Genomic DNA, 23,375 nt, shown 5'->3' with positions numbered 1-23,375 from the left:
TCCTCGAGCGATGAGCGAAAAAAAGTGGGAGAGGTCAAAATATATAGGCTCAAGTCATTTTTGGGGAGCACAAAATTCCAAATTCAAGGAATATGTAAGTAAAGATGAAATATTGATGAACAAAGATAGATATAAATATACCTTTATATAATATACATATATAATCTCCAAATGGCCACTTATTTTATGACTTTCAAATATCCTTTCTTTTCCTTTCACCATTGGTTGGATCATCAAATTTTGAGCAAATATCCTCTTTATAGCTCCTCAGGATGAGCTAAGAAAAATATATGACGCCTTTCTAATAGACCCTTTGAGCATATTCTGCTAGAGGAGTATGGTTTGAAGAGCTGGCCCCAACACTGTTCCACCAGTGGAATACCCTTGGAGAGCCTACGAAAGAATGGGTCATAACTTTTGCTCCTTAGCTCAAATTGAGGAGCTATTAAAAGAAAAAATATTCAAAATTTCATGATCTATGCAATGGTAGGCTTAATATTATAATTCTTATAGGTCTAGAATATATAAATTGGGAATTTCAAGATGTATAAGAGAGTTACAACTTTTTCCTAATTCATATTATGGTAGGAAGGAGTTCAATAGGGACCACATTTCCTTAAAAGTACTTAGGTTTGGAGAATTGGAAATATTTTGAAAATACCTCCCTTGCCTTGCCATATTTGATAATGTATTAGAGATTAATTTATGAGTGATAATAATGGCTTCAATTATGAGATTTTTAATATTCTTTTCCTACTCATCCAAGGAATATGGTATACATTGTTACATGAGAGCTTCTCAATACTTCAAATATGGGATTGCTAAGCTAAGGGAAACCCTTTTAAATTGATTGAATTACCATAATCCTCGAGGGATTTACAGGAGTTTCTAAAGTGTTCACTATTTGTTCATAAGTAGATGATGTTCTCTAAAATGAGGGTTATAATGATAAATAAGTAAGTATATGGTTCCATAAATGAGAAATTAATAAAGAATTGTATATTCCTTTGAGAAATATACTAGAATGATTGGGGTTAAACATTATCACTTGGACTTTTCTGCTCATAGGTTTTTTCTCGGAAAATGTGCACATCCCTTTCCAAGCCTATTGGGGCTAGTGAGGACTTTTTCCCCTCTATAGAGTATTTTCATGTGGGGAGGGCACAATTTATTCTTATACACGGACAACAAATTGTTATGTGTCTATGAACCCCTTATATATTAATTTGGGACAGCCCATGTCAACATAGATTGTACACCAGGAAATGAGGACTTATATATCTCCAATGTTTGATTAGATTGTATTTTTGTGTGCACAAATAGATGTATGATATTTTATTAGAAGAATACAAAATGATATTCATTAAGGAACTAGGTGAGATTACCCATTTATTGTCAAAAATTTCTTGTTTTTCCTCTTAAAAATATGGGCAACCAATTTGGTGATAGGCAGATTTCGAGGACCCCAATTTTTAATTATTAGTGATAGGAACTAGGTGGAACTGATACTATTGTATTTCTTAGGTCATGTTCTTGATGTTAGGACTAGATGAATAGTTCCATGAAAATAGGAACTAATTTCTTATTGTGGGACTACTTAGCACTGGTAGATAGGCCAGTGGAGACATGGGTTTTTATCATAACTTTTGGTCTCTAATTTGGATTTAAGAGTTCTTATTATTGTTGCAAAGCTTACAACTTTATCTATGCTGTTCAATAGTTCTAATCTTTCCAAAATCATGATAAATTGGATAATTGAGTTGCAGGAATTTGACTTCACATTCTTGATCGAGGAGTCCACTGGAGCTTCCTTGGCTGATCTCCTCACATACAAGGAAGGCACAACCCTTCTTTTCCTACACCACATGGATTGGCAAGAGGATTTAGATGGACTCTTCGATTTGGACCCCTTCAAAAGAGAGGCATTGGGTGGCCCAAAAAGTGTCCTAGGAGGTTTGTTACAGGTTTTGGACGTATGTATGATCTAGTTTACGGCCGAGGAAGATCTCCTACTTTTGGCTAGCTGCCCACGGAGGCTTCACCATTGACCCATGGTCAGAGCAGATGCTGCTGGAGGGGCACTGTCACTATTGCTCCGCTAGGTTTCAGGAGATAACCCCTCATTGGCTCTAGAGCTATCATAGCGTAGCAAGGATTTGGATGGGCGCTCGAGTCAGATTATGACCCACATGCACAGCCTTCAGAGGGACTACACCTAGGGGATGGTGGCTTGGTTGACCGTGGGATGTCATGCATTTTAGATTGATGACCTGTCTCTCCAACTTACAAGATATAGAGTCAAAGCATTTAGAGAATTGAGCTCCATGAGGCGGTCCCTCTGGATAGCCTGTATCCTCATCCCCCTCTGGAGGATAGTGTGTGGGAGGTAGTAGCCAGTATCACGGCATGGAACATTTGGGTTGCTCAATGTAGTCTGGTGATGGGCAAGCATCTGATCCCACCCTCGGCTACCTTGGTTGCCATCTGGTAGGATATCATCTACATCTTGTGCTCCACTTGGGAGCATGGGATCTCATGCTCTAGGGCGGCTGTCACGATGAGCGCACGTCTCTGCAAGGCTTGGCATCCAGGAGTTTCCTACATTTTTATTCCGCAAGGGATTCACATGCTGTATAGTCCCCCCACCTGGCTATTAGTCTCTATACCAGAGATTCCCTAGGCAGTGAGCTAGGTTTCTTTGGAACAAGCTAATTTTTCTTCTTTTAGCATTGATCGAGCTTTTTTCCCATACTCAGCACCTTCGGGGCTACTATTTTGTATGAAGTTTTTCAAGTACTAATAGAATTTTCCTTTCTTTGCAAAAAAAATATAAGGCCCAACTTTGGTGAAGGAGGTGGAACAACCAAGTGGAAGAAAGGAACCCAGCTAAAAAATGTTCATGTTCTTTGGTTTGATGGCGCTTCCAAGAGGCATCTAAATTAAGCCACTGGAGGGATGGTAATCTATGACCTTTGTGGGGAGGAGATGCATGGAAGAGATTTTCACTCGATGCAATGGTGTAGCTATTCATATTTGTGTCAAAGTCTCAAGGTACGCCTCAAACTTGCAATCCAAAGACTTATCAGTAAAGGGGATTCTTTGTTAATAGTGAAGCAGGTATTGGGAGTATGACAAACAAAGCACATCATCTCAAAGCTTGGATTTAAGAGGTAAAGAGGCTGTTAGGATCCTTTGAATCTTGGGTCATTCAACTTGTGGATAGAGAACATAACCATAATGCACATGAAGTAGCTTAGCAAGCCATTGTGGGGATGGTATTTTTAGCTAAGATGGATGGACTATTATACCATGGGAGGGAGTATATCACCTAGGAGAAAACATTTTTTATGACAGGGAGAGTACCTTCAGGTAACGACAAAACAAGGGAAGTATCAATGTGAAGAAATGTGAAATTTTTTGCATTATTGGTGATGCTCGTTTCATGAAAGGACCAATTTTGGTATTTGGAAGGGTACCTTGGAAGGAGGAGATTCATCATATATTGAAAACCAATCATGAGGGAGTATGCATATGACATTTTGCTTTTAAAATCACATTGCAAAAATATTGTTGGAAGGTTATGTGTTGCCTTCTATATAAAAGGATGTGCACCATTGGTGTAGATATTTTTTCTAATGTTAGAGGATGGAAAAAGGGTGTTAAATCTTGAACCAAGGAGCATTATGCTTGCTTGTAACCTTTTTGAAAGGTGGGGGATCGATGCCATTGGACCACTGCCTATTACTTCTCATGGGAAATGCTACATAATTACAGCCATTGATTACTTATCCACATGGGCAGAAGCTAAGGAGGTATGCAAGTTTGTGTATGAGGAAATTTATTGCTGGTTTAGAGTACCATTGGAACTCTTGTCAGAGAGAGGACCTATATTTTATAGTGAGTTGATGGATCTTTTATGTGAAAAGCTGAAAATCAAACACATGTATGCCATGCTTTACTATCCACCACAATGCAATAGGATGAATGAAAATTTCAATGGTGAACTCACTATCATGCTTAGCAAGATGACTCACACTCATGAGAAAATATGGCTTATAGGATTGCAGTGAAAGGAAGCACCCAGTTCTCTCCTTTCCACCTTATCTATGGAGTTAACTCTTTGCTCCCTATTGAGGTAGAGGTGCCAGCATTGAAATTATTGATGAAGAGAAATGAGGTGCCTCAACACTACTTCAAGAATTGCCTTTTGGAATTGCAAACAATAGAGTTGGATCAGATGCAAGAATTAGAGCATTATCAAAAGTCCCAATAGCAAAATCACTGGAGAGCTAATGAGAAGATTAGGGACAAAAGAATTGATAAGGGTGACTTTGTTCTCTGTTATAGTGGTAAGCTAGATAACATTTTCAAGACTAAGATTTAAACAAAGTGGGCAGGCCCTTTTTGAGTGCAAAAAATTCTCCAATGGATCTTACCAATTGGAGAACTTAGACAACACCCTATAGAAGAATAGAGTTAATGGATACTGGCTTAAGAAATACATTGTGTGGCTAATGATGATCACTACAGGACAGGTGGACAAAAGAGAGATTAGGCATGGTCTACAAACCCTATGAGAGAGGAGGAGAACTACACCAACTCACTACCTTAGCTTTTAAAAGACTCAAGGACATGAATGTCTATAGTTGCAGGGTGGTTAAAAATGACAGGCATTTTTCGAGGACCCCAACTTTGAAATACTAATGATAGGAACTAGGTGAACCTGATACTATTGTATATATTAGGTCATGTTTTCCACGATAGGACTAGATGTTTAGTTGCATGAGAATATGAACTCACTGTTTATTGTGGAGCTAGTGGTAGACAGGCTAGTGGAGGCATGGGTAAAAGCATGCAGATAAAAAACATAGTCACACCTCTCGGAAAAAAGTAGCAGTCACTATTTTTTCCATAACTTTTAATTTGTAACTTGGATTTCAGATTTCTTGTTATTGTTGAAGATTTGAGATTGAAATATACGACTTAACTAAAAAATTTAGGGTCTAAATTGGTAGGACAAAGGGTTGAAAAATCAAAATACTACAAGCAACAATTTTTGTTTTGAAAGGTGTAAAAAAGTTGATGTTTTTGGGCAATGGAGGAAGGTTGTGAGTTCCTTGGGATTAGAGGATGGGTGGTGATTCTACTTTGCACTAAGATGGAGTCTTCCTTGTATATGAGAGCCTCTTTTGATTGTTGTTCTTGTTTGTAGAAGTGGAAATTAATAGTGTGGGTTGTAGAGGTCATGATTTTTGCAAAGTGTGTTGATGAAATATATAAGTTCTCGGCCTTTTTCTAGTGTTCATTGTACGTTTATATGTCAGAGGCCCATCATAAAGATCAATCACAGTTCTCTGGTTTCTATCATCCCTTGGAAGGACACCCTTAGTTTGCAACCACCCCATTGTAACAATGCTACTTATATGTGAAACTAGCAAAATTGAGCTACAGAACCAAAACCTAATACTTTTTAGAAAGATAGAATAAACTTCATAGATTCAAGTTTTAAGAATAGATAATACTTCTAAAATTTGTTTTTCTATTTTTGAGACTCTAGCAAGATCAATTAGAGAGTACTAGAATGTCAAAGTTTAGTGGTAGTGCAATAGATTGCACATCATGACACAAAGGAGAGCTATTAAGAGTTGTGGTGCCATGAGATGAAAGAGTGTCTTACTTGCTGTTGTTCATAAGCATTCTAAATCAAGCTCCTACAAAAGTTTTGTGGCTATCCAAGGACCTACTAGATCCAGGTTGAATCATGTTTTTATACAAACTCTCTGTTGAGAGTTCACGCTCAACATCATGTGATCATGTGTGCATAGCACCATCACGTGATCATATGTGCATAGCACTAACCTTATAGAGTGCTATAAAGGAAAGGGTTAGATCCCCTAACCCTAACCCTAAAAGGGTTTGTATATATTCTATTTTTTCAACTAATTCTAGTGTACAGTTAGTCATTTGTGGTGTGCTCTCTAGCTGTGCCCTCTCTCCTCATCTCCACTCTTCTCCTCTCCCCTCTTCATATTTTGTCATGGTATCAGAGCTCCCTTGTCTTCCGTTGAGACATTGAGATTCTTGAGAGTGTGAGAGAGATTGTGAGATTGAGAGTTCTCTTGAGTGTTCTCCGTGAGAGTCCACTTCCGGTGAGAGATCTTCATCCGTCCATTTGAGAGAATTTCTGTCATTCCTTAAAGGAATTCCGTTCATTCTTGAGAGATTTTAGTTCCTTCTCTTGAGTGTTTGTGAGAAAGAGTGAGCATTGAGATTGTGAGAGAACTAGTTCTGTGAGAGAGGTGTTTTCTTCTTTAGAGAAGTTCTTTGTAAGGTTTGCTTTGAGATTCATTTCGAGTGAATGAGAGAGATCCATTCTCTTTGATTAACAGAAAGAGAGAGAGAAGACTACATGTAGAGACCCATAGCTCCAAAGCTCGACTCAGCTGGCAGCACCAACACTCAAGCTTCAAGCAACGACTACGGTCTCCGAGAGCTCCCTAGCCTCCAGCATAGCTCCAAGCATTTGCTGGCTACTCCAGCACAGTCGCGACTCACCTCTAGTCTGAGGTCTCCAACATCTACGAGATTCACGACAATCAACGGACCCTGCAATCAAACAACAGCAAATCAGCTCATGGGCTCCTAGTAGCGCACACAGTCGGCAGCAACACTGTCTTGCTTCAACGACCTCTAAGGCTTCGACAGCCACCAAGGTCCAAGGCCTCAAGGCAAGGTGGCCTACTACGACCTCTACGAGCTTGAACGACCTCCAAGCAACAACAAGCACACAGGCACAGATTGCGCTGGAGACGTTCACCTTCGGCACATCCAAGGCACAGCCTACGCCAACCAACTGCATATCCAACACGGATAAACGGGTCTCCAGCATTACATTACGGAGAAGCTTCTGCCCACTCACGGCTGTACAATAGGCCGGTGGTGGAGGTGGCTCGTTTTCTCCTTGACGAGGGTCCGGCCCAACAAACTCGAGTTCAATAATTGGTGGAGCTTGCCGCTGTAAATGTGATGACTGAACTGGGGAAGGGTCGGCTTGGGCAGCCAGCACTCTAAAGCTCATCTCCTTCCGAATACTGCAAAGCTCCACTCGAGTAGGGACTCCAGCTCTCCCGAGTGCGTCAGGGGTGTGGAGACCCAGGAAACCGGGGCGAGCGGATACGCGAACTGGAACGGACGCCATGTTCTGTGTAGAAACTACAAAATGGTCGATAGTGAAGATGCCCTTGACGCTCTTGTGCAGCGACGGAAATCCGTAGGGAGACGGAATCTCGAAGATTCCGTCAGAATCTTTCAAAGATTCCGGTCTCTCTCCTTGAGACACGTGGCCTTATCACCAACCTTATCCACCCAGGGTCACCACACACACAGGTGTGGTCAAGGATCAGCCACGTGGCACCCTTATCCATAGTGCCATGTCAGCACTGCCATGTCAGCACTGTCATGTCATCAGTGCCACATCACCTACCACGTCATCAGTGACACGTCATCACTGCCACATCATCAGTGACACATCATCAGCCACGTCACCTGCCACATCATCAGTGACATGTCATCAGCCACATCACCTACCACGTCATCAGTGACACGTTATCAGCCACGTCACCTGCCACATCATCAGTGACACGTCATCAGTGCCATGTTACCTGTGCCACGTCAGCATTGCCACGTCACCTTGCTGACATCATCTGTGCCACCTCAGCACTGCCACCTCAGCACTCCAGTCAGCACTGACCCCTGCAGGCACAGTCCCTTGCCAGGCACACTGTGCACACACTGCATGTGCACACTCCTGCCACCTCAGCACAGAGCTTCAGTGGCACACCTCTTGCTAAGCATAGTGCCACATCATCACTGCATATGACTCACAGTGACACATCATCATTGAGCACCATTTGCACTCCTTTTGCCCCTCCACCTAGATCAAGGCATATCTCTTGATCCAGGAAGAATTTGAGGGTGCTCTAAAAAGGAGAGTCGCTCGATTTTTCATGCTCTACGCGCTCGTTACATCACGCGCACATTTCGGCGCAAGTTACACTCACATTTGAGCCTCGCCGACAAAACCACTTCCTTCACGCACATTTGCCTCTACATCGACGCATCTGACCCAGCACTTAAAAAGAACAAAGGAAAAGGAATTATTTGCTGCTCTTTCATCGATCGACGGTTGGTTTAGATCTAGATCAGAGTAGACTTGATCGCCATAGAGGGGACGCTTTGAATTCCCCAAGTTGCTAATCTAAGCCATGCCCGAAATTCCCGACTAGTACCTACTCGGAGTCACAGTCCATACGCTCACATCCGATTTCACATCATTACATTACCTGAAACCTTACGTTCATCAGTTCAGTGAGCAGACTTCAGAGTTCAGAGGCATTGCAGATTGATTCAGTGGGCAGATAGCACTTGATTTCACACACACATGCCACCATTGTAAAGCCTATTTGGCTATCTCACGGCATCGTGCACATCATTTTTTCAGCCTTGTAAAGCCTCTTGGCTATTCCCGGCATCATTGCCACAAGCCTTGTAACACAGATAAGATCTTATTTACTGCAGTTCTATCTTCACTGACGGTACAGAGATTTCACTTGGCATCTTCAATGTATTTGCAGTTGATTCATACAGAGTTTTCCAGGACACTTTTTGAGTACATTGTTTGCACCATGTCGACTAGCAACCTCAATCTGGAGGCATCTGCTAAATTAGACAACTCCAATTACGGTACATGGAAATACCGAATGGAGACCATTCTTGTGCTTCAGGACAAATGGGAGTATGTCGATGGATCTATACCTAGACCATTGGCCGATCCAGCCACCAGTAGCTCTACTCCATCTGTTGTCATAGCACCAGCAACGGGATCTACATCGGGATCTACATCTACACAAACAGTTTCCACACCAGTAGCAGATCCTGCCATTGCCCGAGCTCAAGCAGAATGGGATAAGAAAGACAAGTATGCCTATCACCTGATCAAGCAGAATGTGCAAGATGTCATGCTAGGACAGCTCAACACAGTCAAGACATCAAAAGAAGCATGGGATATGTTCGCAGCTCTCTACGAGTCTAAGAACACATCCAGGATTCTCACCCTGAGAAACCAGATCAACCAGAGTTTCCGCAACAGCAGTGAAACCGGTCATGCTTATGTACTCCGCATCAAAGACTACAACAATCAACTTGCAGCAGCAGGAGAGACTATGAATCCCACAGAAATGGTTCAAGTAATCCTGAATGGACTAGGAGAAGGATATGAGAATCTAGTCCAGAGTATTGCCATCCAACGGCAAATTCCAACACTGGAAGAACTTCAGTCAGTTCTACTTGGTGAAGAACTCAGGACTCAGGCCATTCAAGCACGTAAAGGTCATTCTAATGATTAGGCATTCACAGCTTCAGATAGAAGCAGAGGCAAAGGCAAAAACAGAGGTAGATCATATCAGAAAAGTGGTCATCATCAACAAAATCAAAGTCAGAATCAGAATCAGCATCAGCATCAGCATCATCCTCAGCAACATCAAAATCAGCAAAGAGGAAATCATTCCAACCGAGGAAGATTCCAAGGACGAGGGAATGCATCCACCAATGTGTCAAACATTCAATGCAACTATTGTCACAAGTTTGGACACTATGAAAGAGATTGCCGCAAGAAGCAGTATGACCAAGGCGGTCAATCCAGCAGTAATTGAGGGAATTCCCGAGGAAGAGGAAATCATCATGGTGGACATTCTAGTCATAGTCATTTTGCAAATGAACATGGCAATATGTTTCTTGCAAATGAGGACTTGCATCAGACTGATACAATGCACCAAGACACTGATTTCAATCCCAAAGAGGATTTCAGCTATCAAGTCGACCAAGTGGAACAGGATCCTTGGTACATCGACAGCGGTGCATCATCTCATACGACAAATCATCAGGAATGGTTCACAGAAATGAAGCCATTAGAAGGTCAAAAGAATGTCATCTACACAGCAGACAATACACCGAATCCGGTCCAAGGGACAAGGGTTATCCCTATGAACAATTTCACTGGTACAAAAGGATTAGTCAAAGATGTGCTCTATGTTCCGAAGCTCAGCAAGAACCTTTTGTCAGTAGGTCAAATGACGGAACACAACTACAAAGTCATCTTTGACGGTGATGAATGCACTATCAGAGACAAATCCAAAAGAGGTCAGCTAGTAGCAAAAGGTGTCAAGGAAGGACGCTTATACAGGATGCTAGCCACATTACCAGATAAGCATGCCATGTCAGCTCAAATGCAACAGATGCCACTATCTGCAAAATGGCACAAGAGATATGGTCATGTCAACTTCAAGTACTTGTTAGATCTAAGGAATCAGAATATGGCAATAGGGATTCTGAAGCTACAGTTTCTTGGAAAAGTTTGTGAAGCATGCTGCTTCGGCAAACAAAAGCGAACCAACTTTGTCAGAAGTACCTCTCGTGCACGAGGTATTCTTGATTTGATTCATACAGATGTATGGGGTTATGCCCAGACCCGCAACATCAATGGTTCACTTTATTACTTGACCTTCATCGACGACTACAGCAGATATTGTTGGGTCTACTTTCTGAAAGAGAAATCTGAAGTGTTTGCCAGATTTCAAGAATTCAAAGCCATGGTAGAAAACCAAACAGGCAGAAAGATCAAGGTCATGAGATCAGACAGAGGAGGTGAATACATGTCTTCAGCCTTCATCAACTTTTGCAAAACTCACGGTATTCGAAGACAATTCACATGTGCAGATACTCCTCAGCAAAATGCAATAGCTGAAAGGAAGAATGGGACTTTAGCAGACAGTGCTAGAGCAATGCTTAGTGAAAAGCATCTTCCGAATCAGTATTGGGTAGAAGCAATAGCTACAGCTAACTACTTGCTTAATCGGCTTCCTACCGAACCGATACAAGGTATGACTCCTTATGAAGCATTCACTGGACACAAGCCACGCATTGGGCATCTCCGCATATTTGGTTGCATAGCATATGCCCACATACATGATGATCATCGCAGGAAATTGGATGCGAAGTCACGCAAATGCATCATGGTTGGCTACAGTGAAGAAAGCAAAGCATACAAATTGTATGATCCCATCAACCGCAAAGTCATTATCTCCAGAGATGTAATCTTCGATGAGGAATCAGAATGGAAAACCTCACCTACCCAGGAAATAGAAGCATCGACTTCACAGTCATCTACAGAATAGGTTGATGAAGAAGAGCAAGAATTGCCAGCAACACCCCAATCAGCGCCACAGCAGCTCAGACGGTCTACTAGGGAAAGCAAACCACCAGCCAGATTGACATATGCTCAGAAAGGCAAAGCAATTCAGGTGGAAACCACCAACTATGCTCTTATGACTACCATCATGGCTACAGAAGAGCCAGTGTACTTCGAAGACGCAGTAGATAAGCCAGAATGGCAAACTGCTATGAATGAAGAAATGGATGCTTTGTATAAAAATAACACTTGGGAATTATACGACCTTCCACCAGGAAAGAAGGCCATAGCCAACAAATGGGTATACAAAGTGAAGTACAATCCAGATGGCAGTATTCAGAGATACAAAGCCAGATTAGTTGCAAAAGGATTTGCACAACAATATGGCCAAGATTATGATGAGACTTATGCTCCAGTAGCAAAGATGGATTCCATACGGTTCTTGATATCACTAGCGACACTCAGTAAATGGAATGTGTATCAGCTCGATGTCAAGAATGCATTTCTCAAAGGTTATCTAGACGAGGAAGTCTACATGCAACAACCAGCCGGCTATGTTGAACCAAGACGAGAGAACAAGGTTTGCCATCTCAAGAAAAGTCTCTACGGCTTAAAACAAGCACCCAGAAGTTGGTACAGCAGAATTGATAAGTATTTTGCTGATCTGGGATACATGAAGTCCAATGCAGATCATACTCTCTACTACAAAGTTCAAGGGGAAGATATTACTCTTGCACTTTTGTACGTAGATGATCTCATTGTGATAGGAAGCAAAGATAGCTTCATCAGAAAACTAAAACAAGACTTATCTGCAGAGTTCGACATGAAAGATCTTGGACTTATGCACTATTGTCTTGGAATTGAGTTCTGGAGAGATTCAGATAGCACATTCATGAGTCAGCTCAAGTATGTTGACAGTCTCCTGAAGAAGTTTCATATGGCAGATTGCAAGATTGCAGCCACTCCCATGGAACAGAGTTTGAAACTTACTAAAGATTCAGAAAAGCCTACAATCAATGACAGATACTACAGGCAACTCATTGGATCTCTTATATATCTGACAATCACACGGCCAGATATTTGTTATGCAGTAAGCTCACTAGCACAGTTTATGGCAAATCCAAAACAGTCTCACTGGAATGCAGCCAAAAGAGTCTTGAGATACATCAGAGGTACAAGACAATTTGGGATAGAATACAGAGGAAGTCATCCACGGTTGCATGGATACTGTGACAGTGACTATGCTGGAGATCATGAGACCAGGAGATCGACACAGGGATATGCATTTTTCCTTGGTCAAGGTGCTATATCATGGTTGTCAAACAAATAGCCAACTGTTTCTTTGTCTTCGACTGAAGCAGAATATAGGGCACTCACTACAGGTGCATGTGAAGCTATATGGCTCAGAAGACTATTGTCAGAAACAGATTACTTTGATGAGTCAAAGCCAACAACAATATACTGTGATAATCAATCGGCTCAAGCATTGGCCAAAAATCCAGTATATCACTCCAGAACAAAGCACATTGATGTCAGAGAGCACTTCATCAGAGAAAGAGTGTTACTTGGTGACATCACACTGCAGCATTGTGATAGCAAAGAAAATGTTGCAGACATCTTTACCAAACCACTCGGTAAAGAGCTATTCGAGAAACACCGACTAGCTCTTGGTTTGATGCAGAGGAAGGACATTCCCATTAAAGGGGTGTGATGGAATGTAATGCTCAGTCCTTCTTCGATTCCCCAGAATCATCATCTTGAGGGAAGGCCTACTTCATGATGTTGATCTTGAGGGAAGGTGTTGAGAGTTCACGCTCAACATCATGTGATCATGTGTGCATAGCACCATCACGTGATCATATGTGCATAGCACTAACCTTATAGAGTGCTATAAAGGAAAGGGTTAGATCCCCTAACCCTAACCCTAAAAGGGTTTGTATATATTCTATTTTTTCAACTAATTCTAGTGTACAGTTAGTCATTTGTGGTGTGCTCTCTAGCTGTGCCCTCTCTCCTCATCTCCACTCTTCTCCTCTCCCCTCTTCATATTTTGTCACTCTCACCATGATGTGAAGTGACACACCTAGTCATGAGTGTCACTGTGATTCTACAAACATGTAACTTCCACATCAATCCAATTTATTACGATGGGCAGCCTAAGGGGAAGTTTGGGTTTTGTGGCCTCTCCTTGAGCCATGTGTCCTAATATAAGCCCTTGATTTAATTTTGATCTAAAGGCCTACAACACATGATGAAAATAATTTGATCGAAAGCATCAGTGCCTTTAAAGGCCTCTAAATCTATATAATCAATTTGATGCATATTATAATTGAAGTCTGTAATGGGATCGATCAAGAAATTTTGGGTGAATTGCTATTGAATTATGCAAAGATTTCTCACTACTACAAAACTAGGTAGAAATGGCAATAGCAAATGGCACACAATTTCCAATTTTGCCATTTCTAATGTACGAAATGGCAACAACTTCTCGAATTGCCATATTTTTTGCAAAAGTGGCAATTAGAAATGGCAACTAGTTCTTGAACTGCCATTTCTTTGGAAGAAATGGCAACAAAAAATGGCAACCTTTTATTGTCTACCATTTCTTAGCAATAATTGGCAGCACCAAATGGTAGCCAATTCTTGATTTCCCTTTCTTATGAAGAAATGGTAGCAAATTCTCGATTGCCATTTCTTATGAGGAAATGGAAACAAATTCTTGACTGCCATATCTTCATAAGAAATGGCAACAAATTCTTGATTGCCATTTCTTGGTAAGAAATGGCAGCCATTTCTTGACTACCACTCGTTCAAAGAAATGGCAAGCACTTCTTGACTGCCATTTTCTAAGAAGAAATGGCAGCACAAAATGGCAACTATCTCTTAACTGCCATTTTTTATGAAGAAATGGCAACCATTTTTTAACTACCATTCTTACCAAGAAATGGCAGCACAAAATGCATATGTGGAGTAAAATTACACAATGGTTGACCATTCAGTTGCTGCAAAGTATCTTATTGTTGCCAAAGATTCAGTACTACCATTCACAACATTGATATTACTGTCACTATTTCTATATTGTCTAAGTGTGAAAGATTAATCAAAAGTCTTAAGTGCATCAGTACTCATAGTACACAGTGTGAAGAAGTCATCTAAAATTCTAAGGAATAACTTTTACCTTTAATAACACACGCATTTTACTTGATAACAAATATTATTCAATAGTTGATTGAGAAATAAGTAATACAATTTTTACATAGCAAAATAAAATATAAAATTATAAAGACATTACATGAATAGTTTTCCAATAAACATTCAAGCCTATGGTTTGACCCAATGTTTGAATCTCATAATTTTCTTTAAATATACAAGCATCCTTAATCATTGCATCATCAACACTCCCGATGGGTATGATACTTTGTATAGGCCTTAATAAAAGTAATAGAATTCTTTTTGCAAAAGTTTTATGTGGATCGTGTATCTTTTTCATGGCCGGGAATGTGTATTTCCACAATTCTTACCATGCAATGTGGATGGTGTTAAAAATATGCATCGGTGTGCTTCTAGCATATGTGTGTGGGTTTGATGGATAGGATACTTTATACAAGTCTTAATACCAATAATACCCTTATCCTTGCAAATTTTTGAGTTGATAGGATATCATTTGCATGGTTGGGCAGGCGTATTTTCACAATTCTTAAATATGCATCATGCATGAGTGCTTCTAACATATCTATGTGTGTCTGATAAGCATGATACTTTACATAGCTTCAACAAGATAAAAACCATTGTGCTTTCAAAGTTTGATGGGGATCAGGTATCAATTTCATGGTTGGGCATGTGTATTTTCAAATTTCTTACCATGCATTGTGCATGAGTGCTAAAAATTATGCTACAAATCAAGCAATGAGTAAAAAGCAACAATGTCAAGCAACAAGGTAATCAAAACAAATAAGAGAAATGAAAGAACACAAACAAGACAGCAAGATACCAAGAAAGCAACAAAGTCAAGCAAGCAAGCAACAAGATGCAATCATATCAAGCAAGCAAGTAATTGGAAAATTTTGGCAGCATCTCCCTTGGGCTGTAGAAAAATCTCATATTTGCCTTTTGTGCAACCACAAAGACATAAGAAACATGTAAACACACAATGCAAATTCCAAAGATTATTCTAATGAAAGGGTTGGGAAGCTTACCTAGAAGAAGAAATTTGAAGACAAACCACTGAAAATATCATCCACTTCTTTAGTTCCCAAAATAGAAATCTTCTTCTTCAAGCTTGGAGTGGAGGGAAGTGGGCCAACAGTGGTGTGGGTGGTGTAGGGATGGCAGGGGAGCGTAGGGAGATCGTGGAAAAGTCATGAGAAAAAGGCAAAAAGCTAGCAAGCTCTCAAACAAGAGAGGTGTGGCAAAAAAAGAGGCATTTGGGTTTGCTTTTTGAAAGTTTATCTGAGTCGGTATAGGCACCGATGAAAATAAAGTTTTCCTTTGTTTTTGCATTTCCTAAATTTTATAGTACTTCTCTCACTTCTAGTTTCTTACTGGGCTTAATAAATGATGACTTGTACTAGATTATAAAATCTTATAGCCTGGGAGGCCGTGTTTTAGGGTGTGTGTTGACTTTTTTAAATCATATCTCCTTTCTTACCACACCTTGCACCCTTTAAAACATACATCATTGTACTTCTAGCCATGACAATGACATTTGATAAGCATCATACGTTGTGCAAGTAGTAAAATGGGTGAGTTCAAGGCTTGTGCAAAGTATCATGGCCATTTAGTGTCATTTTCATGGCATGGAATGGATATTTCCTAGTTTTTCACCATGCATCATGCATCAATATTTAAAAACATGCATCGATGTGCTTGTAGTCCTAAAAATGGTATTTGATGGACAAAATACTTTGATCAAGCCTTAAACTTGGTAATTTTAATGTTTGCACAACGTATCTCAGCCTTTTCTCATGCTTTTGATGAGACATCTATTGGTCCTGTTCAAGGTGTTCTTGCTGCGACTACCTTTTCTCACAGAGTAGGTCTCAATGAAGAGGCTACCACCTTCTCCTTTCAAGTTCCTTCTTGTTCACACAACAAATTCTGAGGATATGTCTTGTTTTTTTTGCTACTGGTCTTTTTGCAAGATGTTAGTTCTGTCTAGTGACAACAAAGCTCTATTGAATAAACTCTAATGATGTGTAGAGGTTACTCAAAGATAATATAATATCTTCTTTTTTCGCCCTCCCAAAAAAAAGGGATAGCGAAAGCTAAGGGAAGCTCTTCTAAATCCATTGAATTACCATAATCCTCAAAAGAGATTATGGTAGGGAGGGATTTATAAGAGTTTCTAAAGTGTTCACTATTTGTTCTTATATACATGATGTTCTCTAAAATGAGGGAGTAATGATAAATACATAAGTATATAATTCCATAAATGAGAAATCAAGAAAGATATTATTTTTCTTTGAGAAATATATTAGCAAGATTGGTGTCAAAAATTATCGCTCGGACTTTTTTGCTCATAGGTTTTTGCTCGAAAACTATGCACGTCTTAGGAAATGAGGGTAGTCAAGATCTCTACTCCAAACTATACATGTGGATGGAAGAATGTAAAGGAAAAAAGTCCAAAAGCTCAAATAAACTAGACCTTAGAACCTGGAATCTTGAATCATTCAAAGTTGAAGCTATAGACTATGGAGTTGAACTCCATGAACTGCCAACACCGATCTCATGAAATTGGACTCCATGAACGTCAACACAGTCACTTTATGCTCGCATTCAAGGCTGGTTGGCTGCGTGAATTGTACTAGCAAGCTGCTTTCTAAGCTGCTTTGATGAATTTTGATATTTAGTATAATTCCAATGTCCAATTGGCAGTGCAAAAATCTTGGCAGCATTGGGCACCATGGGATTCTTTGCAGGTTTGGGCTCAGTGGCTTCGATTTGTTTGGAAAGCTTTGCCTTCCATGTGCCTGAATTTTCTTACGTGGCATATGATCATTGGGAAACTCTCTACTAAGGATAGATTATGTAAGTGGAAGAATTTCTCTCCTCTCTAGCCATTCTTCCATGTCGCTTTGGAGACACATTTTCATCTCTTTTGGCAATGTGTTGTATCTTGGGGGTTGTGGGGGAAAGTTCATGGTTGGCTTGGCAAAGCTCAAATCCATGTGGACCTCCAGTAGAAAATGGCACTCTTAGGCAACAAAGGAAGACTTACAGATACTGAAAGTTTCAAAATGCAAGTGTTTTTCATGGTCAGTGGCCACCTTTAGATTTCTTTTGTATTATTCAAGTTAATATTATGGATGTACTAGACTACTTTAGTTCTTACCATTCTATTCTACACCCTGTGGTTTTAGCCCTCAAGGGACTTATGTAATTACAGCTGCTATAGCTGGGTTTTTTTCTTTTAAGCAGATAATATAATTTTCATTTTCACGCAAAAAAGAAAAACCAAAGCCATGAGGAAGCATCAACGACTACATATATAAAAATTCAAACTAACGATGCCAAAGTGAGGGAATTTTTAAAAGCTAGTGTAGGATAGGAATAAAGCACAAATGATGAAGAGATGCAATGAAGAGTAATACTCAAAAGCAAGTAATAAAATCATGGCACTAAACATAAATGATAGGGTAGGAATAAAGCACAAACAATGAAGAGATGCGATGAAGAGTAATCCTCAAAAGCAAGTAAAAGTATCATGGCTCTAAACATAAACGATTGAGATATGCAATAAAGAGACATTATTGCACAAACAATCATGAATCATAAGTAGCTAGGCAAGAAATCATAAGCAAGCCAAAGTAGGAAAAGTAAAATTCAAAGATGAACAATACACGAAAATGAACCATGGTCCATAAAGCATGAGGCGGTCTTGTATAAATAATCTATGGAAAAAAAAGGACTCGTTTACTATGGTAAATAAAAATTCAGCACAACGATGAAGAACACACAACAATCATGAAGAATAATTGAGAAGTGATCTTGTAGAAACATGCTATGAATGAGAGCAATATCTTTACTATTGTATGAAGCATCACAATGATGAAGAATACATTACCAAATTCCTAGATACTATGAAGAAGTGCCTACCTCAAGAGTTGAAGCTACAAGAGGACACAAAACTAGAATGAGCCTTAAAAGGAGATATATATCACTAAGAGAAAAAACTACATATATCAAAAGGAGATATAGATCACTAAGAGGAAAAACAACATAGAAAACATCTAAGCACATATATAGCTCCCATCCAAAAGCATAGGGATGAAAAGTGCAAGAGATCCTAAAGCTAAAAGAAGAAAAACAATGTTGAAAACAACTAAAAGCTGAGATGATGTGATGATAATACACCTATTGTTGATAATGTGAACCTTTTTTGTCCTCATGCCCTAAGATTAAGACATCTCTGATCATGGCTCTTCATCTTCCAGTTCATCTTCCTGTCCAAAGACTGCTTCTATCGATTCATTGATAGCAGGGAGTGAAAAGAAACAACCATAAATTTCTTACCTCAAGTCGGAATATAGTGATCCAACCACTCAAAATAATTGATGCATATCCTTTGAATAAGTCAATGCAACCATTTTCATTAATCACAATTAAAGCATTAATTTTTGAAACATCTTTGATACTTTTTGGATATGAACTCAAAACAATCGAGATTGGGAAGAACATTTTGAGAATGAAGGTTTTATTAGATTGACAAAAAACAATGTCACACTCCTCCCATAGATAGACTAGTGTGTAGCTAGGCTCTGAAACCACTAGAGGAGAGCTTAGAGCACCAACTAGAGAAGGCATCAGAAGTGCAAGAAAGAAAGGCAGAAAGACTAGTCTGTGATACCATGTTGGAAGGAAGAGAAAGAGGGGAGAGAGACACAAGAGTTTCTCCCAAGGAAGTGATTATATTCATAGATCATAGGGATATATATAGTGGAGGGCTGGGGTGAGCTAACTATAGCTCTAACAAAAAGCACCCTAAAAGAATGGTGTGGTGAAAGTGTGGATCTTAGCTTCTTTGGAGGAGTTGTTAAGAACACATTGTAGGAAGATATTTGCAATTGAACCTAGAAACTAACAATCTATAGGATGATGGCATTCTTAATCATATATCCTAACTAACAATCTAAAGGATGATGGCATTCTTAATCATCTATCCTAGTCATATATGATGATTTGCAATTGAACCTAGAAACTAACAATCTATAGGATGATGGCATTCTTAATCATATATCCTAGTCATGTCTATCCTTTGGGGGAGTCACTCACAAATATGTAAAGTGTAGCACATGTCTCAACAAAAGGATTTTAAAAATCCTTCTTTTGCACTTTTTTTACATACATAAGGATACCATTTAAAGGCAGTATTCACATATTGAATAGACATGAGATAAGGGACTTTTAAGTTAGGCCTTAAGCACATGTGATACACATGATTTACATATAGAGAACTACCTAAGGTTCATCCCACATCCTCTTCATTTGGACAAGTTCTTATACAAACATCTTAATAGTATGACATAAGAACCGCTATGTTTTCTACTTTTACCACCTTGCACCACATGGATGTATGTAAGATGAGTTATTGTTTTCTTGGTTTTGTGTTCACCAAGTAAAGAGAACTAGTTGCACAAGGTATCAGACAATTTTTGACATTTTTGAAGATACCAAAATTTTTTTAAGTATAAGAGCATCATTTGGTATATTCACTAGAAAGAAACTGTTGGTATAACCTAAAAGGGGTATGAACATATTATGCTCGATGTCTATGCATTGGAGGACTACCTAAAGATTGGCATGAAGGGAGCCTGAAAAAAATTGATAGTATCATAGCAACAATCCACATGAGTACAAAAGTCCCCTCGAGTGGGCATGCGTTTATAAAGTTACAAGACTAATTACAGAAAATGCAAAAAGGGTATACAAAATATTCATAAACTACTCAACATGCAATTTGGAGCCCTCATCACTAATCTCCTGAATCTGCACTAGTCTCGAAGCCTGAAGGCAAAATTGATCTCTCACCTCCATTGACTCTAGATCTGTTGTCCTCTCTAGATCCCTCATCTACTCGCCCTCACTAGATTTATGTTTTGATCTAGACCCATCATCCTCTCTAGAGCTACCACCTAGGTTAGGCTACATGCAATATGAATGGAAAATCTTATTAAGTACATCAACATTTTATAACTTACAAGAATCTAGTTATGTTATGGAAGTAAGAGTGGACAAAGAATTATTTTGAATGCAACTACATCCCGACCACACGAGTCATAACATGAAGATATTTTCCATGAGAAAAGAGAAGGGAGCCACTAGCATGTATGAAAAAGATCATACATCAAACAAAATGCATGAAGTGACAAGATTGTACATAAGTAAAGATAGACGATACTTCACATCTTGGTTGGATCCACCTCTTAGGCTCTATCTTGAGCTCTTCCTTTGTCCTAGCTCCTCCTTTACTGAGCATCAATCTTCCAAGCAACTAGTCTAGTATCCTATTGCTTCTTTCCCATGTGTTTGAGATTGGTGCATCATCATGGTGCCATGATTATGATTTACAAATGTATGAATGATGCTCTAATCCAAAATATGCAAAGGGTGTATCTAAAAAAGATTGAAGCATTTAGAAAAAGATAACTATACTTGTACAACCTAACTCCTCTTCTAGTTCTACAAACTCAACAATCATAGCCTCTAAAAGCTCTATGGTTATTGACTTTCCTTTAATAGCAAGAATTATAGTAATTCTTTCCTTCATATCAGCTGACAAGTTATCTTTAACAATGATGGGTGGGCTCAATATACAATTAGAATCATAAAAACTTTTGATCTCCTTTTGAGAAACTTCAGAAATAATTATTGTGAATTAAGGTAACCCATTATAACCCTAGAATAATGAGGTTCTAATCGTGTGCCTTGTTAGGTAGAAATTGTCACCAATGTTTCAAAGGACATATGGACTTTTGTGATTTTAGCCATATAACAAGCCATTGATGAACCCTAACGTTAGACAACTTAGGAATGACCTCTCTATTCTCTCAAGAGAGCATTTGAGATGGAGGGATATGTCCTCAGAAAGGGATCCTTTATTATTTCAGTTGGGATGTCTGATGGGACAACCAAAGATGTTGATGATGAGATAAGAGCTTCATGGGATAAGCATTGGCATGCTATGAATGATGAGTTTGAGCATGAGCTTGAGCTGACTCCTACATGGGAATTCCGTACCTGCAAGATGTTATATGTGTGGGAGGGAAACCATTGAACTGCCTCATGGATGGAGAGCATTAGGGAGGTCTTTGTTAGTAACAAGGCAAGGCATATCAGGATTCATGCACATATTATAGCTCCAGAGCCTAACAATGTGAGTTGAGGTTGATTGCAGCTTGCTACTATTTGAGATCACAGGTGGCGGGCCTCACAGGGTTGAGGCTCCCAATCCATCAGGAGGAGGAATTGCTTGACTCTGAATTTGCAGATGACATAGCCTTGTATGTTGAGGGCACCACATCGAGCTTGGAGAGAGTCAGAGGAGCCTTGGCTATCTACTGCGAGGCCTCGGGTGCGCGGATCAATTGGACAAAGTCTATAGGTTTCTTCATGGTCTAAGAGGAGACATGATAGGAGATCCATGAGTGGGGGAGTGATTTTGGCTTCAGATGGATACCACGGGGTCAATTAGCAAGATACCTCGGTTGCCAGGTCGGTATTGATATTATAGTAGAGCGGCAAATCACCCCGGCCCTAGAGAGTGTTTGGCGCAAGCTTCTCTACTAGAGCTTGGCCAAGCTCTCCCTAGCAGGGCGTGCCTTAGTGGCAAACCAGGTCCTCGCCACGGCCTAGTATATCTCCTCCTACTGGTTCTTTCACAAAGGATGCATTGGGTTGCTCCATCGATTGGTTCAAAACTTCCTTTGGGTAGGATCAAATGGCACATGGAATACTAGAGCCCGGGTCGCTTGGCAGGCAGTGATCAGCCACATGCACTGGGAGGCTTGGGTATCATAAATCCAGAGATGCAGAGCAGAGCCCTCTTGGGCAAGTTGGTTGTTTGCAGCCTCACTCCAAGTGCAAAGCCTTGGAAGCTCCTCTTACAAAGAGGGCTTCTAAGGAACACCCCATGCACCAAAGGACAGTGGCAACCCTCACACAGGTGAATTTTCTCAGAGGCTCCCCTTATAGGGAAGGGTTCCCCTTTGATGCGGAGCCTTCACAGGGTCTGGTAGAGGCTAGCAGGGGGACTCATTCGTGCTCCACCCAGATGTAGAGAGGAGTTTTAGAATCAGCCCCTTATGTGGCACCCAGAGATCCGAGATCAGAAGGGGCGTATGCTTGGAAAGCGGACACACTGGTTGGGCACAGTGGGACAGTGGCCTAGCTCGATCTTTTGGTAGATGGAGTAGATTACCCATGGAGTCAGAGGTGAGGCTTGGCGCTATAGCACATCTGCGAGGGGCAGGGCAGCAGATGAGAGAGATTGACCTAGCCATCCTTGAGTCCTAGTGGGAGGGACTTCATGTTTGGAGGGACAGCAATTGGTTGGGGCAGTTTTCTCGAACTGGTGTCCCTTTGAGGATGATGATGCAGCGAGGCAGCATGCACCCCAGCTTCTGCTGTGTAGGATCAAACCACCCTAGCCCTTCAATATATATATGCCTATGATCTAGGAATTGAATTGCTCTCCACTCTCTCTCTTCCTCTCAACATTTTTCTATAAAATATATGATTACTTCCTAGCATTCCCCCCTTCTACCCCTCTTAATCCTGTTTTTAATATGCAACCATCAAATTTTCTCAAGTACTTGACTTAAGGAACATTCTACTAGGATTATGGCTTGAGGGGTTACTAAGGAATAGGTAAAATAGTGTTTTCATTCGTCGCTAAAAGGGATATGTAAATAAAGGTAATAATCCCTCTTGGAACTTATAAAAGTCTAAATACTTGGATAAAACCTGATCCTAAGGTGATCCTTTAAATGGATGTACTATTGATAGTTTTTTAATAGTGAACTCTTAAGGTTGAGTTAAATGTGTTTTCTTCACAAACATCTTCAAAAGCCTACTTATAGGGGATTTCATATGAGAAAAGCTTCGAAAAACAACCCATACAATTTTTGTGAAA

The sequence above is a fragment of the Dipteris shenzhenensis genome, chromosome 8 (assembly GCF_047967505.1).
Source record: "Dipteris shenzhenensis isolate YYH24624 ecotype China chromosome 8, Dip_SZ_1.0, whole genome shotgun sequence".
Classification (NCBI taxonomy): domain Eukaryota; kingdom Viridiplantae; phylum Streptophyta; class Polypodiopsida; order Gleicheniales; family Dipteridaceae; genus Dipteris; species Dipteris shenzhenensis.
Note: the sequence above shows the minus strand (reverse complement) of the source record.